Here is an 18845-nt window from a genome sequence, read left to right as displayed (position 1 = left end):
GCTGCCCCCCAACCCAGAGCCCTCGCACGCTGCCCCCAACCCAGAGCCCTGGCACGCTGCTCCCCGAACCCAGAGCCCTCGCACATTGTCCCTGAACCCAGAGTCCTCGCACGCTGCCCCCCCAACCCAGAGCCCTTGCACGCTGCCCCTGAACCCAGAGTCCTTGCACGCTGCCCCCCAACCCAGAGCCCTGGCACGCTGCCCCCAACCCAGAGCCTTTGCACACTGTCCCTGAACCCAGAGCCCTGGCACGCTGCCCCCAACCCAGAGCCCTGGCACGCTGCCCCCCAACCCAGAGCCCTCGCACGCTGCCCCTGAACCCAGAGCCCTCACACGCTGCCCCTGAACCCAGAGCCCTCGCACACTGTCCCTGAACCCAGAGCCCTCGCACGCTGCCCCTGAACCCAGAGCCCTCGCACGCTGCCCCCCCAACCCAGAGCCCTCGCACGCTGCCCCCTGAACCCAGAGCCCTCGCACATTGCCCCTGAACCCAGAGCCCTCGCACGCTGCCCCCTGAACCCAGAGTTCTTGCACGCTGCCACCCTGCCCTGAGCAAAACACCTGCCCCCTGGAGCCCAGCTCCTCTTACTCCCCAGCCCCACGCAGTGGAGGGGCCATGGGGCCCTGGAGACAGTCCAGGTCTGTTTCTCAACCCTGTCGGGGGAGTTCAACTTGCTTTGCTCCTTTCACCATCAACAAGCAGGGGGGCCGGGGCCCAGCCCTTTACACCTGTGACCCCACAGCCGATGGGTGGGAGAGGCCAGCCAGCCGAGTCAGGCGTTTGGGGCATGACGTCACCAACACGAGGGAAGTGGGGGCCGGAGGTTCCAGGGGACTGGGCTGCAGCTGAGCTAAAGAAGTAACTCCCATCAGCTGGCAGCAATAGTGGGCTGTTACCTCCTACTTGAGCCAGCCCCTAGGTTAGGGTACAACATGCACTGGGCAAGTGCGTTACTCTGAGACCTCATCCAAATTCCTCCCAGCAATGGCAATAACAAGCTGCTTCTCTCTTGGGCCCAGCCCGAGGGAGCGGAGGCGGGAGTCACAGAATGAAGTCCCCTGGCCTGTGTGCCATGCTGGAGGTCAGATGGTTCTCAGCCTTCCCAGACTCCTGTCCCCCTTTCAGGAGGCTGATTTGTCTTGTTTACCCCAAGTTTCACCTCACTTAAAAACAACTTGCTCACAAAATCAGACATACAAATACAAAAGTGTCCCAGCCCACTAGAGCTGACAAATTGCCGACTTCCTCATTTGTCTGTAGAACTTTTAGTTTGTCCTGACTTCCCTAGCGCTTTTTATGTAGCCTACTGTAAAGCTAGGCAAATCTCCAGGTGAGTTGATGTGCCCCTGGACGAGCTCTGTGTGTCCTAGGGGTCCACGTACCCGAGTTGAGAACAGCTGGTCTGGATGATCCTTAAACCCGTCTTGCCTCAAACTCAGTGACAGATTTGGCCTGTGTTTTACGGAGCCCCCTGCAGAGGCTTCCCAGGTCCTCTCAGCAAGTCTGCAAAGCCTTGTGTTAGCAACACACGATGCAGCCAGGGCAATTTAGATTCCCCCACCCCATTTATTGTACGCTAAAGAATATGGGCTCCCAGCACCAATGACACCCTTACTGGCTCAGCAGGGCAGTAGCCCAGGGACTAAAGCCCCTCTGTTCCCATTTGCAGAGACCTGACCCTCGTGGGCAGCCTCCGCACTCTGGACCCCCCCGTAATTCAGCCTTAAGTGGGTGTAAGCAGTGTCAGGATGAGCTCCACCCTGACATCTGGTGGTGAGGTGTGGCAAGTTGTGGAAAAGAACTTCAGGGGCAGATCTCATTTGCATAGGCACACCCACCACGCCTAGAATGAGACCATAGCTGCCCAAATGGTCACTTTGGCTGCTGTGGGATCCCCAGTGTCTCTGTTATTGGGGCAGGAAGAATAAATTGTTATTACCCTGATTATGGGAACTGTGCTTGGAACTGTATGTGGCCTTTTGTTACGATGGAGGGATTCACCATCATCTAAGTAGCACTCGCTAGGCAAGGGTCATGGGTTCCAAAACTCTGTGAATTGAGAGGGGCTGGGGACAAGTATTAATACTTGGTGGCATGGGCCCCTTGGTGAGGGCCTTACATGCTGATTGCACTTCCTTCTCTCTCCACTGTGGAATATCAGAGCTAATTTTGATTTCATTAGAAGTCTAGTTATAGGCTGCTGAGCTCACTTTGGGCTGACAGTGCCCCAGCACTGGGGCTCCCCTACTATAAGCTGAATTCACCTAAGAGCTGAAATCACTGAGTGTTGTGTTAAGTAGTGGGGGAGCCTGAAGATATATTGTGGAGCAGTTTGCGGGAGGGCTGGTGAAGCAGTTCGACGCGGAGCAGTGTGTGGATGGCAGGAGCTGCTTGTGGGCCGTGGAGCTGAGTGAAGGAGTTCGTGGGGCGGCTGGCGGAGCGGAGCGCAGCTGAACGAAGGAGTTCGTGGGGTGGCTGGTGGAGCGGAGTGCCGCTGCGCGAAGGAGTTTTGTGGGGCGGCTGGCGGAGCGGAGCAGAGCGCAGCTGAACGAAGGAGTTTTGTGGGGCGGCTGGCGGAGCGGAGCGCAGCTAAGCGAAGGAGTTCGTGGGGCGGCTGGCGGAGCGGAGCGCAGCTGAACGAAGGAGTTCGTGGGGCGGCTGGCGGAGCGGAGCAGAGCGCCGCTATGGAGCTATGGGGCGGTCAGCTTCAGATCACGTAAGGTGCCTCTTACCCCTGTCCCATTTCCACCCAGGTTGGGAGGTAAAGCTCCGCCGATAAACTTTCGAACTCTGGGGCTGCCCTGACCAGGGACAGAGACTTTTGGGGCATTGGACTTTTGGGGTTGCTGGACTCAAGAACCAAAGGGAAAAGGGCATGCCCCAATTTGCCTGGGGTGGGGTTGTTTTTGCTCATGGGTTGTGTTATGAATCCGGTTGGTGGTGTTTCCCCAACATAATGCCACATTGTTTCTCTCTGTTATTAAAAGACTTTTGCTACACTCAGACTATGTGCTTGCGAGAGGGGAAGTATTGCCTCTTGGAGGCGCCCAGCGGGGGTGGTATATATTTGTCCCAGGTCACTGGGTGGGGGCTCGAGCCGGTTTGCATTGTGTTATTGGAATGGAACCCCTAGATATTGAACCCGGCCCTTGTTGCTGCCAACTCTGACGGGCAGAAGGGTTACATTGTTGGGGGCTCGTCCGGGATCGCCTGGGTCAGTACCCCTCGCAAGCACCTGTTGAGTGATCCACTACATTGGGAAACAATTTATATTTTTTTTTGTTTGTGCTTATATTTTGAGGAAATTACTGTTTGTATAATGGCTAATATGTCAGGTTTGTTGGGCCCTGGCTCAGCAGCTTCTAGCTCGGAGGCTGCAGCCTCGGCTGATGATTGGACAAAAGCTCTGGGGCAAATATTGGAAAAGGTTGTGCTGCCCCATGCTGAGTCAGACTCTTGTCGTAAGTTAAGATTATTTGCTGGGGAGGAGGAGTTTGAACCCTGGTTAGAGCATACCACTGAAATGCTGCAAGAGTGGGCCGTACCAGATGCAGAAAAGCGAAGATGCCTTATAGAGAGCCTTGGCGGCCCAGCATTAGATGTGATTCGCACCCTGAAGCTCATTGACCCTGGGGTCAGTGTGAAGGACTGCCTAGAGGCCCTTGAACACAACTTTGGGAGCGTAGAGGGCCCTGAAGACAGCTACTGTAAGTTCCTTAATTCCCGACAACAAAAGGGCGAGAAGGCTTCAGCCTACATACAGAGACTGGAGAGACTGCTTCAGAGAGCTGTCATGAGGGGAGCAGTGACTGCTGAGCATATGGATCAGACCAGACTGGCTCAAATTGTAAGAGGAACTCAGTATCAGAACCCGATTCTACTTCATCTCCGGCTAAGAGAACGACGGGAACATCCCCCAAGTTACTCCCAGCTGATAAAAGAGGTCCGAGAGGAGGAAGAAAGGCAGGCTGCCAGTGAGTTTTGGGAAGCCCAAACATCGGAGCCAGCCAGCACAACACCACTGCAAATGGCCAGTGTACTGATGGTGAGCACCAGAGAGGAACTTGCCCAACAAATGCAGGTCCTGACGGAACGGATAGCTGAGCTGCAAAGTACCGTTGACCGAGTTAAGACTTCTAGGAATAAGAAGCCTCAAACTGTGGCGATTGAGAAGCCCGCACTTAGAGCCACCATCCCCCCCAGGCGAAGGGGGAAAGGTCAATTCTTCTGCTACCGATGTGGTCAGGATGGACACAGTGCTGCCAAGTGCCGTAATGAAGAAAACCCCTCCTTAGTGTATGGAAAGCTGAGGATCAGTTGGGAGAGATCCGGTAGCTGCCAGAGGGTCTGGGGACGGGGACCCCCCAGGTCTGCAGGATTTGAAGATTCCCCCAGAAAAGACTTTCCAGCTGGGATCCCTGCAGGACTGATAGGGCCTCGAGCAGAGGTCATGGTGAGGATCGAAGGGGTGGAGTGTAAAGCAGTGCTTGACACTGGATCTCAAGTGACTATTATATTTCAGTCATTCTACCAACAGATGCTTAGGCACCTGCCTATACAGCCACTGACTGGCCTTGGCCTATGTGGCCTCAGCATGGATGAATACCCCTATCAAGGGTATGTCATAGTGCACCTGGAATTCCCAGAGGAGGTTGCTGGGGTAAGAGAAGAGGTAGACACAGCTGCCTTAATATGCCCTGACCCTAAAGGGACTTCTGATGTGTCTGTGCTGATAGGGACCAACTCCAGTCTCTTCAAGGTACTCGCGGATTACTGCAGAAGGCGGGCTGGGGACCAGTACCTGAATACCCTGATGATCCATACGCTTTGTGCTGAAGCCTATAGGAAAATTGAGAGCGCTAAAAGGGACACATCTGAGCTACCGCTTGGGGCACTGAAGTACGCGGGCACAACCCCCTTAGTAGTGCCTGCAAGGACGGAGCAAGAAGTGCTTGTCATGAGTACCTGTCTGAAAGGCAGTAAAGGGACGTTAGCAATGATAGAGCAGCCGATGGGAGGAGAGCTCCCTGAAGGAGTGCTGGTCCCCAGTGGAGTCATAACCCTACCTGCTGAAGCCCAGGAAAGGGTGACTATACTGATTGCTAATGAAACGAGTCGTGATATTTTTGTGAAGCAAGGACAAAAGATAGCAGACCTCTTTGAGCCTGAGTCGATTGTAAAACCCCAGTATGAAACTCCAGTTCCGGCAATAGACCCAGCAAAGTTTGACTTTGGAGATTCACCAGTGTCCGAGGACTGGAAAGATCGCCTGAGGAAGAAACTTTGTGAAAGATCCAAGGTGTTCTCACTGCATGAGTGGGATGTGGGATGTGCAAAAGGAGTAGAGCACAATATCAGACTACATGACTCTCGACCTTTCAGGGAGAGATCTAGGAAGATTGCTCTCTCTGAGATGGAAGATGTGCGACATCATCTTCAGGAGCTGGCTGCGAATGGCATCATTACAGAGTCCCGCAGCCCATACGCCTCACCCATTGTGGTAGTCCGCAAAAAGAATGGGAAAATCCGGATGTGTATTGACTACCGCACCCTAAACAGCCGTACGGTGGTCGACCAGTACACTATGCCTCAAGTGCAAGACGCCTTAGACTGTTTGCTGGGAAGCCAGTGGTTCTCTGTGTTGGATCTTCGAAGTGGATACTACCAGATCCCTCTGGGAGAAGAAGATAAGGAGAAGACAGCCTTCATCTGCCCATTAGGGTTTTATCAGTTCGAACGCATGCCCCAAGGGATTTCTGGAGCACCTGCCACCTTTCAACGTCTCATGGAGAAAGTTGTGGGAGACATGAATTTACTGCAAGTGTTAGTTTATTTGGATGACCTGATTGTGTTTGGAAGAACCTTAGAGGAGCATGAAGAAAGACTTCTTAAAGTGCTTGATAGGTTGGAGGATTATGGTCTGAAGCTTTCAATTGACAAATGCCAGTTCTGCAGAACCTCAGTGAAGTATGTGGGTCACATTGTGTCCCAAGAAGGTGTGAGTACTGATCCTGATAAAATAGAAGCACTCACTACATGGCCACGTCCAAGTAACTACAGAGAACTCAAGACCTTCCTTGGATTTAGTGGCTACTACCGCAGATTTGTGAAAAACTATGCTACGATTGTAAAGCCTCTGAATGATCTTACCAGGGGACATCAGTCCAGCAAGAACAAATCTAAGTCCAAGAATAAGGGGAGGTCCCCAAAGCCTCCTGTGCAGAGACACAATGGCCCCTTTGCACCATTTGGGCCACGGTGGGATGAGAGATGTGAAAGGGCTTTTCGAGAAATCATTACTTGCCTAACTCATGCTCCAGTCCTAGTTTTTGCTGACCCAAGCAAACCATTTATCCTGCATACTGATGCCAGTTTGGAGGGTCTGGGAGCAGTCCTGTACCAGGAAGTGGAAGGCAAATGTAAACCTGTAGCCTTTGCCAGCCGAGGATTGTCTGATAGTGAAACTCGCTATCCCACCCACAAGCTGGAGTTTTTGGCCTTGAAATGGGCCATCACTGAGAAATTTCGAGACTACTTGTATGGTGCTCAGTTCCAGGTGTGGACAGACAACAATCCACTGACTTATGTGTTAACAAGTGCTAAGCTGGATGCTACAGGGCAGAGATGGGTGGCCGCCTTGGCTAGCTATGAGTTCAGCATTCAGTACCGATCAGGGAGAAGCAATGTAGATGCAGATGCATTGTCCAGGCGTCCGCAGGCTCCAGAAGTTGCTGTGATACCCACAGATGGAGTGAGAGCTATTTGCAGTGTGAGTCGCCGAGAGCCAGAGGCCCGTGAAGACTTTCAGGGATGTGTTGCAGAAGCTTTGGGCCTGCCCCCTGAATGCATGCCTTCTGCTTCGGTGAACTATATTGCATTAGACCAATCTCCTTTGCCCATGCTCAATGCGGCTGACTGGCAAGAAGCCCAGTGGCAAGATATTGACATTCGTGATACACTACTTGCCAAAAGGGAGGGGCGAAGCCCAACTGCGGTTGTCCCACCTAACCCGGAGGGTAAACTACTATTGAGAGAATGGACCAAACTAAAACTGATTCAGGGAGTGCTACACCGAATGACCACTGACCCTTTACAAAAACAACGAGCACAACTAGTACTGCCAAAAAAGTACAGAGCCCTGGCCATGAGGGCCCTGCATGATGACTTTGGGCATTTAGGGATGGAGAGGACCCTGGAACTTATTCGTAGTAGGTTCTATTGGCCCCGAATGGCTGAAGATGTTCGCAGGAAATGTGAGACTTGCGCTCGATGTGTTCAAAGGAAAACTCTGCCCACGAGGGCTGCATATCTCAAGAACATCACCAGCAACAAACCTTTGGAGTTGGTATGCATTGATTTCTTGTCTGTAGAGGTAGACAAGAGGAATGTTGGAAACATTCTAGTAGTGACTGACCATTTTACACGGTATGCACAAGCATATCCCACACGTGATCAGAGGGCCACCACCGTTGCTCGAGTATTGTGGGACAAATATTTCTCAGTCTATGGATTCCCGGCTCGGATACACTCTGATCAGGGGCGGGATTTTGAGAGTCACCTTCTGAAGGAGGTGCTGAAGATAGCAGGAATTAAAAAGTCTAGGACAACGCCTTATCACCCCCAAGGTGATCCTCAGCCAGAGAGGTTCAATCGAACCCTATTAGATATGTTGGGAACTTTGCGACCAGAGCAGAAGGCAACCTGGAGCCAGCATGTCGCATTTCTGGTGCATGCCTACAATGCCACAAAGAACGATGCTACGGGAGTCACCCCATATCTCTTGATGTTTGGGCGAGAACCAAGATTACCCATAGACTTGTGCTTTGGTGTATCAGAGAATGGAGATAGCTATGAAACTCATCAGCAATATGTATCCCGACTAAGAGAAAAGCTGCGGGATGCTTATCGCTTAGCTACCGCTGCGGCTCGGAAGAACGCAGACCGCAACAAACATCGATATGATGCTAGAGTGCGTTTGCAGGAGCTCCAGCCGGGGGACAGAGTCCTGCTGCGAAATTTGGGTATTGCTGGCAAACACAAGATAGCTGACAGATGGAAGGCAATACCTTACCTGGTGATGGAAAAGCTGGGAGATCTGCCGGTCTACAAGATCAAACCTGAAGACGGTCCAGGGCAAATAAAGACGGTGCATAGAAACCTTTTGCTCCCTGTGGGGGAATTGGTAAGCACCCCTTGTGAGATGGGCCACGGCAGGGCCGCCGGGCAGAACAGAGGTGCTAGACCAAAGCCGCCATCCAACACAGACAGTGGGCCCCCTGCAGCTAACTTACCCCTATTCTGCACATCTGAGAGTGAGTCTGAGGAGGAAGACACAACCCTGGTGTATCCTGGGATGGAGACAAGATTTCAGTCTCGATCAGCTGAACCAAACGAGAGTTTTCCCTCTTCCGCCCTAAACCCAATGGCGGAACTATTTAGGCCCCTTTCTGATACCCCGGTGCTGCTGATGAGACCCCCCTGTGATGACACACACAGGTTATTGGACAATGGGGACAGACAGGTAGAGGATGTCCTGGGCACCTTGGACCCTCCAGCGTTAGAACTAGGAGTGCAGGGGCCTACGCCAGTAGCCGAGGGACCCTCCAGGGAAGCCTCTCCATCTGTCACTCAAGAGGATGTTCCCCTTACTTCGGCAACAGAGATTCTCAATAGACGAGACAGAGTGATAAGACCAGTGAAACGGTTAACTTATGATGCACCTGGGGTGACTAGTGAGGAGCCAATACATTTAGCACACAGGCTTGTGGAAGCTAAAGTGGGCTTCCTGAGGCCCTTTGGAGGAAACCAATGAGTTGGTATAAAGGGAGTGTGATTTGTCGGGACGACAAAGTCTCGGCTCGGGGGAGGATGTAAGCAGTGTCAGGATGAGCTCCACCCTGACATCTGGTGGTGAGGTGTGGCAAGTTGTGGAAAAGAACTTCAGGGGCAGATCTCATTTGCATAGGCACACCCACCACGCCTAGAATGAGACCATAGCTGCCCAAATGGTCACTTTGGCTGCTGTGGGATCCCCAGTGTCTCTGTTCTTGGGGCAGGAAGAATAAATTGTTATTACCCTGATTATGGGAACTGTGCTTGGAACTGTATGTGGCCTTTTGTTACGATGGAGGGATTCACCATCATCTAAGTAGCACTCGCTAGGCAAGGGTCATGGGTTCCAAAACTCTGTGAATTGAGAGGGGCTGGGGACAAGTATTAATACTTGGTGGCATGGGCCCCTTGGTGAGGGCCTTACATGCTGATTGCACTTCCTCCTCTCTCCACTGTGGAATATCAGAGCTAATTTTGATTTCATTAGAAGTCTAGTTATAGGCTGCTGAGCTCACTTTGGGCTGACAGTGCCCCAGCACTGGGGCTCCCCTACTATAAGCTGAATTCACCTAAGAGCTGAAATCACTGAGTGTTGTGTTAAGTAGTGGGGGAGCCTGAAGATATATTGTGGAGCAGTTTGCGGGAGGGCTGGTGAAGCAGTTCGACGCGGAGCAGTGTGTGGATGGCAGGAGCTGCTTGTGGGCCATGGAGCTGAGTGAAGGAGTTCGTGGGGCGGCTGGCGGAGCGGAGTGCCGCTGCGCGAAGGAGTTTTGTGGGGCGGCTGGCGGAGCGGAGCGCAGCTGAACGAAGGAGTTCGTGGGGCGGCTGGTGGAGCGGAGTGCCGCTGCGCGAAGGAGTTTTGTGGGGCGGCTGGCGGAGCGGAGCGCAGCTAAGCGAAGGTGTTCGTGGGGCGGCTGGCAGAGCGGAGCGCAGCTGAACGAAGGAGTTCGTGGGGCGGCTGGCGGAGCGGAGCAGAGCGCCGCTATGGAGCTATGGGGCGGTCAGCTTCAGATCACGTAAGGTGCCTCTTACCCCCGTCCCATTTCTACCCAGGTTGGGAGGTAAAGCTCCGCCGATAAACTTTCGAACTCTGGGGCTGCCCTGACCAGGGACAGAGACTTTTGGGGCATTGGACTTTTGGGGTTGCTGGACTCAAGAACCAAAGGGAAAAGGGCATGCCCCAATTTGCCTGGGGTGGGGTTGTTTTTGCTCATGGGTTGTGTTATGAATCCGGTTGGTGGTGTTTCCCCAACATAATGCCACATTGTTTCTCTCTGTTATTAAAAGACTTTTGCTACACTCAGACTATGTGCTTGCGAGAGGGGAAGTATTGCCTCTTGGAGGCGCCCAGCGGGGGTGGTATATATTTGTCCCAGGTCACTGGGTGGGGGCTCGAGCCGGTTTGCATTGTGTTATTGGAATGGAACCCCTAGATATTGAACCCGGCCCTTGTTGCTGCCAACTCTGACGGGCAGAAGGGTTACATGGGCTAGAAACATCCCTGGGAATTGGGAGCCCAACTCCACCGCTGCCCGCGGGCTGCTTTTCTCCAGGCCCACGAGAGAGGCAGCCGAGTCAGTGAGAGACGGCCCAGGCTAACTTAACAGCGACTCCCCAATCCCATCGGATAGAGGAGGGTTTCCATTGGCAGTGGGGGGATGCTCAGACAAGAGTCATCTCCCAGGCAGGGCCAGTGAGAGAGGGAGCAGGCAGGAGGGTGCAGCTTTGCTAGCCAGGCCACCAACCACCAGGTGATTGTCTCGGGGTCCTGGGACCTCCCCCTCCCGGGGTTTGACAGGGCCAGGCTCATCTAATCATGTTTCCAAGGCACTTTAGGATCTTCTGCCCCGCTCAAAACCCTCGCCCAACACTTCCGCAGTTTGGCCCACATTGGCCTCACCATGACTCTTCGACCATCCCTGTGAAGGTCATCACCGAACAGGTCACTGACTCCATTTGAGGCTAACTGATTTATTTGGGCATAAGCTTTCGTGGGTAAAAAATCCACTTCTTCAGCTGCATCTGAAGAAGTGGGTTTTTTACCCACGAAACCTTATGCCCATATAAATCTGTTAGTCTTTAAGGTGCCTCTGGACTCCGTGTTGTTTTTGTGGATACAGACTAACATGGCTACCCCCTAATACTTGACTCCATTTCGTACCATTCACACATCAGTCAGACACAAGTTACGGGGCGCAGCACGCATGTAACCGGGTTAGCACCTCTGGCCTGTGCTATCCAGGCCGTCAGACCGGAGGATCTAAGGATCCTTTCTGGCCTTTCACTCCAGGAAGGGGTAATGATGATCAAACAGGATGAGCAGCATCCGACTTGAGTCCACCAGAGCTGCATGGCTTTCCCGCAGTCCCCCGAGTCCCGGTGGTTTTGCAGGCAGGAGGCACCCGTGTAATAAATAAATGAATGTTGATGAAAATTCCCCGCGCTTCTGACAGAATTATTAAAACCAGCCTGAAGGCTGAATGGGCTGTCACTCACGGGGATGCTGCTGCTTGTCGCTGATATGTCAGCGGCCGCACCGTTACCCTTAGACATGCTCCCTCCAGCAGAGATGCTGACGTGACACTTTAATAGGCTGGCGTGGACGTGCAGCACATCTCCACGCGCTCGTTGGCATTCGCCGCGCGCCCGTGTTCTCCATCCTTCCCCGGCGAGCCAGGGTGTTTTTCTTTTCGACTAAAGGGGATTATGTAAATGGGCATGCAAAGCAGCTGGGGCTGCAGGCGCCCGGGGAGATGCCAGCACAGGGCTTAGTTGGGAAGGTCTGTGGGTCCCTGGGCTCAAGATCAGAGGAGGGGTGATGGTCCTGGCTCTAGGATCAGCTGCCTGTCAGAAATCGACTGGAGTTCCCGCCCCACATTTGGGGCCCCATCCGTAAGGACTCTCTTCCGGAGTCATCAGCAGAGATCGAACCCAAGACTGTCAGCACAGGCCCACACCTCTCACCCTGGCACCCCCCATAGGGTGGGCCTGCCCCCTTGCCACACTGTCCCCCAGGGCTGGGACCGCAACCCTCACCTTGCAGCCCCCCGTATGGGGCAGGCGCTTACCCCTCGCCCTGCCACCCCAGCCAGCATGGGCCCAGGGAACATGCCCACGACTGGTGGCTGGCCTGTGCTCTGGAAGGGAGTGCTGGCCCACCTTCTCTGCGGAGAGGAGGCTGTGTAGCCGGGATGGCCTCCACCTCAGCAGAAGGGGGATCAACCTCCCAGGGGCAGACTGGCCAGGGTAGTCAGGAGGGGGTGAAAAGAGAGAATAAATGAGCACGCAGCACAGAAACCGAGAGGGTGAGAAGAAAATCAATCAAGGAACCAAAAGGACCTGCAGCGAAGACATTTGCGGATTGCCTCCATCCCACGGTTAGGAGCCTGGGAACAGACAAGAGGACCTGGCGTTGATCACTTACGCCACTCGTTGGTATCACTGAAACCTGAATGTTGAAATCAATGGTTATGACCCACTCAGGGCAAGAGGAGAGGGGCACTGTACGTCACAAATAGCGTTCCCTGTTTCCAAGTCACTGTTAACTCAGGTCACAAGCTTCCGGGGCGGTGAACTGGGGCTCACGCCCAGATCTGGAGCGCCAGGCCTGCCTGCCGGCTCAACGGGGAACGAACTCTCGGGAGCAACAGGCAACAGGCCGTGAACATGGACAAGCAGCCGGAGACGCCGGGGCAGACGACGGGAATGGAAATCCCCAGGCCAAGCGCTGGAAGCCACAGTCTGCGTGATCCCTCTAGCCTCATAAGCACGGCCAGGGGGTTCAGACCAAAGGTCCATCTAGCCCAGTGTCCTGTCTGCCGACAGCGGCCAGTGCCGGGTGCCCCAGCAGGAATGAACAGACCAGGGAACCATGGAGTGATCCCTCCCACCGTTAGGGGGATTGATTTATTTCGCAGTCAGGAGTGACAGAAGGTGGGAGGGGCACCAGCACTCGAACCGTGGCCCTGCCCCTACCCCACCCCTTTCCCCCAAGGCCTGGCCCCCATGCCGCCCCTTCCCCTGAGGCCCCGCCCCCTTGCTCCTCCCCTTCCCTTCCCCCCTGCCGCGCGCCCTTACGGACCCCAGCTGTTCCGGAGCCCCTGGTTGCAGGAGCCCGGGGGGCTCTAGTCCGGGATCAGCAGCCTTTGGTGCTGCACAGACACATGGAATAAGAGGCAGTGTGATGCGCCACAGGTCATGCAGCGGGTCGGAAGCAGGACCCAAGCAGCCTGACCCCCCCATGCTCTAACCACTACCCACAGCTGCCCTCTGATGCAATGAGCACTAACCCGGCCATCCCAAGAGGGTCCAATGCCACCGAACTTTGAACCCGGAGTCTCTCCCCAGTGCCGTAGTGTAAATATGAACCCTGGGAAGGGGAGCGCTCTCATTCCTCCGCGGTGCGGAAAGCCTCCATCCATCCGGGCCGTGGCCCTGAGCCACCGCAGAAGAGATCGATGGCCCAAGTGCCCCCCACCCGCCCACCCCGTGGACACCAGGTGCTCGCTCTGCGTTCAGCCGAACTGCGCAGGGCTTGTGGGCAGGACCTCGGCTGTTTAAAGGGACGGAGCCCTGATGTCTAAGCTGCTCTCCCCCCTCAACAGCATAGATCCAGCCCCTCGGTGCAGGTGGAGTCTGGGGCACTGTCCAATTCGGCTGCTGGAACCCTGACTCGCCTTTCTGGGGGTGGGGAGGGAGAAAGGCCTAGTCATGGTTAAAATACAGGGAGCCAGGAGTAGAGCTCTATTCCTGGCTCTGCTACTGAGCCACATACCCGCTGTGCCTCAGTTTCCCCATCTGTAGATGAGGCTAAAGCTGACCTGCTTCCCAAGGGGCGAGGGCCTCCTTCCAGCTGCCCCCACAACCCATCATCTCCCGAGTGGGGAAAGCATTTGGAGAACCTCAGGCTGATGGGGCTAACAAAGGGCAGAGGATGGAGTTAACAAGTTCTCGGTGGGGGTTACACGTTGGAACCCCTGAGGGGTTCTGAATTCAGCGGGGGGAGGGCGTGAGCCCCGCTGCCCTGGCTAAATTCCTTCGGATCTTGCCAGTCTTTCACTCTGTCCAGGCAGCTTCAGTTGCAAACAGGATCCATCTACCCTCCCTGTCCGACTCTTTACATGGCAGCCTCTTTCACAGGCACTGCGCCCCGCTCCAGAGGCGGTTGCATGTCCGTGGCGGGCAGCCGTCTGGGCCGTCCGCAGAGCGCTTCGGGACCCCTGAGAGGAAGGCAGTCATTGACTTCCGGCTAGGGCAGAGATAGGGAGCAGCTGAAGGCCGGTCACAGGACAGAGACATAGCGGAGGGCCTCTGTGTATTTCTGGGGCCCCCATCGCTGCAGCATGTGAGCGCCCCACCAGCATGAATGAACCTGGCCTCACAGCACCCGGGCAGCAGGGAAATATTCCCCCCTTCAGCCACAGAGGGGAGTCGGGGGCCCAGAGAGACTGACCGCTGCGCCAGGGTCACACAGAGTGGGGGGCTGGGCCCTCCTGATTCCCAGCCCAGTGCCCTGCCCGCACCGATCCCCACTGCCAAGAATCCTTGGGAATGGCCTGGCCCTAAGGACACCCCCTGGGCAGCAGCTGGCCCATGAATTAAATACGACCCCCCCGCCAGGCCGATCAGCAGGTAGCCGCACGGCTCGGGGCGTGGGCAGCCTCAGGAGAGCAGGAGGGAGCGGCCCCTGCCAGGTGCTGGAGGTCGCCATGCTGGTGGCGGTGTGTTTTCCCAGGGGGGGAGGGGGGGTTGCCATTGTATTGCCTATAGGACGAGCTCTAGAACACTGTCCCCCCACCCTTAACGTTCCCAACCCCTCCCCTCGGACGGTCAGCCACATCCTGTGTCCCTTTGTCCCCAGTTCTCCTGCTGGGAGGCCGTGCTGCGGTGAACAGCTGCTGCGTTCCACCCCAGAGGTGGCCGCATCACAGGAGCGGGGTCTAGTGCTTTCTGGGCAGGTTGGGCCCCTGTGGGACAAAATGTGCCGTGGACCCCCGGGCTGGGATTTCAAAGGGCTGTCGGGGAGCCGGCTGCCTGACTCCGACTGAACAGCAGAGAGATCCAAGCCCCTGCCCCCTTTTCCCCCCCGGCTCTATGAGTAGATTAACGCCTGCCTCCTACAGGGAGACATCCCTGGCATGAGCCCCCTGGGCACCCCGCTAGGGCCAGGAGTGAACGGGGCAGCTGAGCGAGGAGCCCAGCATTTAGGGCGGATTAGTTAATTGTCGTGCTGCTTGGTGTTAATTACCCAAGGTCCAGGGCGTTTTAGGCTGTCAGAGGGATACTGGAGGGGAAAGGCTGTACAGTAGTGATGAGAGCTGGCGGAGCGCGGGACAGTGACAGATCACAGCGCTGGCTCGCCTCGCTGCCGGACCCCCACAGGCTGGAGCAGCCCGGGTCCGAAGCGAAGGTGGCTTCCAGGCTCTCCTAACGCGCTTCAATGTATTTACGTCGCCGTTTGTCTTCTTTGTGCCCATGTTACTGCATTCCAACCCCTGCCCAACCCTGTCAGAGTCCCACCCCTTCTTCCCAGAGGCAGGCACCAGCTACAATGGCTGGCAACAGCCCGAACCAAGGCTCTGGTCAACCCAGCCACGTGGTCCGGGCCCACCTTCCAACACAGGGCTCTGTCCGACCACAGTCCGCAAGCAGGGCCCGATTAACACAGGGGCTTTAGGAGCTGCAGCCTAGGGCCTCGGGCTAAGGGGGTCCCGCAAAAATAAATCCATAATTATATACGATCCAGTGGTCACCAACCCGCCGATCGCGATCGACTGGTCGACCCTGGAGCCTCTGTCAGTCGATCGCAATCTCTGGGCTGCTAAAAGCCCATCGGCGCAGCAGGGCTCAGGCAGGCTGCCTGCATGCCATGGCCCCACGCTGCTCCTGGAAGTGGCCGGCTGTGGGGATGGAGCTTGCAAGCGCAGACAGTGCACGGAGACACGCTGCCCCGCTCCCCAAAGGGCGCCAGAAAAGTGCCAGCAGCCGGCCAGTTCCAGGAGCAGCATGGGGCTATGGCAGGAAGGCAGGCAGCCTGCCTGAACTCTGCTGCGCCGGGAGCCACCTGTGGTAAGCGCCTCCCGGCCGGAGCCTGCACCTTGCTCTCAGCCAGTTAAGGGGCTCCGGGGGACATCAGCAAGGCAATAACTAGGCCTGATTAGAAGGGAAGAAGAAAAGGCCCTAGACCCACCTGCCCCAGCCCCAGTAACGGAGCCAGCATCCCCCGTGTGGCTCTAATTAGCACCTGAAATACTCTTCCGGCTTTTCAGAGCAAGCTGTGAATTAGCCGCAAGGGGCAGGCAGAGAATCTCCCCCTCCTGTTGCGGGCCGGACGTCGGCTTGACTCAGGCGGGAGCAGTGGGAGGCCAAAGCCAGCTTTCTCTGGGCAGCCCCCGACTTTCCCATCTCTCCCGGGGGGGTGGCCGCACCCCACGATTCCAAACCAGCCTAGAAGTGCCGTTGAAAGCCCCTTTCCTCTGAGCCCCAATCTCACCTCTAAGCGGATTAGCTGGCAAGCGGCTCCCGCTACCCACCTGTTTTTTGCCTGTGTAACAAGTAAACAAATTAGTTACATTTTCGACTATCTCATTAGGCCCGTTTATGCCACGAAGCATGAACAGCGCATCAATCCATTAAGTCATTAAAAGGCAACAGGCAATTTAAAAGTGTATTATCATTGTACTGGGACTACTTCTGGCAACAGCTGCCGCTGAACCAGAGACCCTATTAAGCAGGGGTGAGTGTAGGGAACATATGTGCAATGAATTATCCCGTGTAAAAGGAGCTGGACAGTGGGGAAAGGTGCAGGGTGTGTGTGTTAAACACCATGACAGTGGAGTTTGCAGCCCTCTTGGAAAGACTGGGACTGTTTGGTGTGGGGCTGAGACACGATGGAGAGCTACAAATTAATGAATGGCGTAGAGCGGGCAACTCCGGCGCTCCGGTTCAGCCTCTCATAATGAAAGAACAAGGGCATGTGCTGAGAAAGGCAGCAAAACAGGATCAACAGAAATCCACACAATGCACGCATAGCCTCTGGAACTCCCTGCCACAAGACAGGGTCACGGCCAGGAATCCAGCACAATTTGGGAAAGGACTGGACTGTGGCAAAGGAGAACATCTGGAGTTCCAGCAGAAAGGATTTAAGCAAACCAAAGCTAACTTGTTTGGAAGGGAGACACATCTTCGTGCTTCCAGACACAGGGTTTCCTTTGACTGCCGGGGCATTGCCCCTGGGGGAGGCTGACTGCAGGGTTTTCACATCTTCCCTGTAAGATGAACCCCCGAGTAGCTGCACCCCACAATCCCCCAGCAAAGAGCAGAGAAATTATCATCCCAGATCAGACCCTTGGCCCACCGACTGCAGCCTCCTGGCCAATGCGAGACTCTGCAGAGGAAGATGTGATTTGGGTCTGCGGCAGGAGCTGCGTCCACACTGCTGGAGGACAGGGCTTGGAGCGGAGTCCCAGCAGGACTCGGGCTCTGACCCGTGCCCCTAGCAGGGGCCGAGGACCCAGGCTGACCAAGTCAGACTCATTGGTGCGTGGATGGAAGGGACGCCTGGGCTCCAATGTGAGCCAGAACCCGGGCTGAGAGTGCAGTGTAGACGTATCCTTAGCGGGGCTGAGAGCTGTAGATTAGACACAGGGCATCCCTCTCTCTCCCTTTCCCTGTCTGTATCTCTCTCTCTCACCCTTCCCACCCCGTCCAAGAACCGTCGGCTCCAGGCTGTGCTCGAACAGGCTGATTGCCTAAAGCTCCCTACCCAGCCCCACAAGAAGAACAAAGGAGAGTGAGACAAGGGGCAGAGCAGCTCGCAATGATCAGAAACGCCTGCCCAGCCTCTGCCCTGAGCTCCCATGGACCTGTCTGGGGATGGTGCAGAGCCCAGCCCATGCTCCAGCTAGCATGACCCGCTGCTCGAGTGTGTGTCACTTTCCTATCCTGGGGTGTCTCCACAGAGGCCTTGTCTTCGCTTGGATTTAACACGACCAACTCATGGGAAGAAACCATCGTTTTTCTTAGTGGGGAACCTATGGCGGATACCAGCCTACTACTGCTGCCCGTGAACGGGGTTACTCCTTCAGCTGAAGTGACAGAGGTTGGCGCTGTTGTGCTCCAAGTCCTGTGTTGAAGGCCTGTTAATGGTCCATGGGAGGGATTGCTACTCCAGTATCTCTGAGCCCTGCCAAACTCTCTCCCTACTGCGTCCCCGGGTATTTATGCTGGGCACAGCACTGGGTATCTGCCCTCCTCACATGCGAGCCCTAACCCTCCAATGACTCCTCAGCACAGTAAGGGCCGTACAGGGTGACACTCCACCCCAAAAGCAGCTCTCTCAACTTCCACCACTGTTTGCAGGGGCAGCCCAGAGGCAGGGCTATGCCCCATGGACTGACTCTGGGGAGGAGACATAGTGCTAGGTGGAACAAACACCAACTGTGGTTCTGCTGGTTGTGTAACATGATAGTTAAGGGTGTCACAGCCCCCTCTCGTGGCTAGTCCACTATCGGATAATAGTCTACTACTGCTACCAGCTAAAGGAGTCACTCTTGTAGGCCTGGCGGAGGTCTGTGCCGCGGGGTTGGAGATCCTGCTGACAAACCATTGCCCCAAACGCAGAGATGCTGCTGTGTTAAGGCAGCCTTGAAAAACCCTCCCAGGTGAGAGCCTCTGTTCCGATGGGAAATTAATATCCATCTGGCTTTCCATCGCCAGCTCCGGGGAAAGGGCCGGCAAGGACACTTTGTCCTGGGCCTGGCACATTTTCACGCTAGTTTTGCAAGGCTGCTCTGTCCGGCCATGCACTGCTGCCCCCGGCTGGACAGACTCAGACCTGCTCACGTACCTGGAGGATTGGCAGGATTCAATTTCTATCGGGGAATGTCAGGACACATGGATTTCCCCCCACATCCACAAACCCACGGCAAAAGATTTCCATCAACACTCATTGAGATGTACAGAGGCAACGTAAGGAAGGGCTGCTGGAGCACTTAGGAGCGTTTGCCCTACG

At 55.4% G+C, this 18845-nt stretch overlaps 1 protein-coding gene across 1 annotated transcript in view; it reads right to left on the bottom strand.

Annotated features, from left to right (window-relative positions):
• Positions 1-18845, bottom strand: part of LOC311518333 (exostosin-1-like) — a gene marked incomplete at its 5' end in the record, with an annotated part of 176305 nt that overhangs the window by 19141 nt on the left and 138319 nt on the right. The gene's annotated exons all lie outside the window — the stretch shown is intronic.

The sequence above is a fragment of the Lepidochelys olivacea genome (assembly GCF_965140295.1).
Source record: "Lepidochelys olivacea isolate rLepOli2 genome assembly, chromosome: 3".
Taxonomy (NCBI): Eukaryota; Metazoa; Chordata; order Testudines; family Cheloniidae; genus Lepidochelys; species Lepidochelys olivacea.
This window is presented reverse-complemented; position numbering and strand designations above follow the sequence as displayed.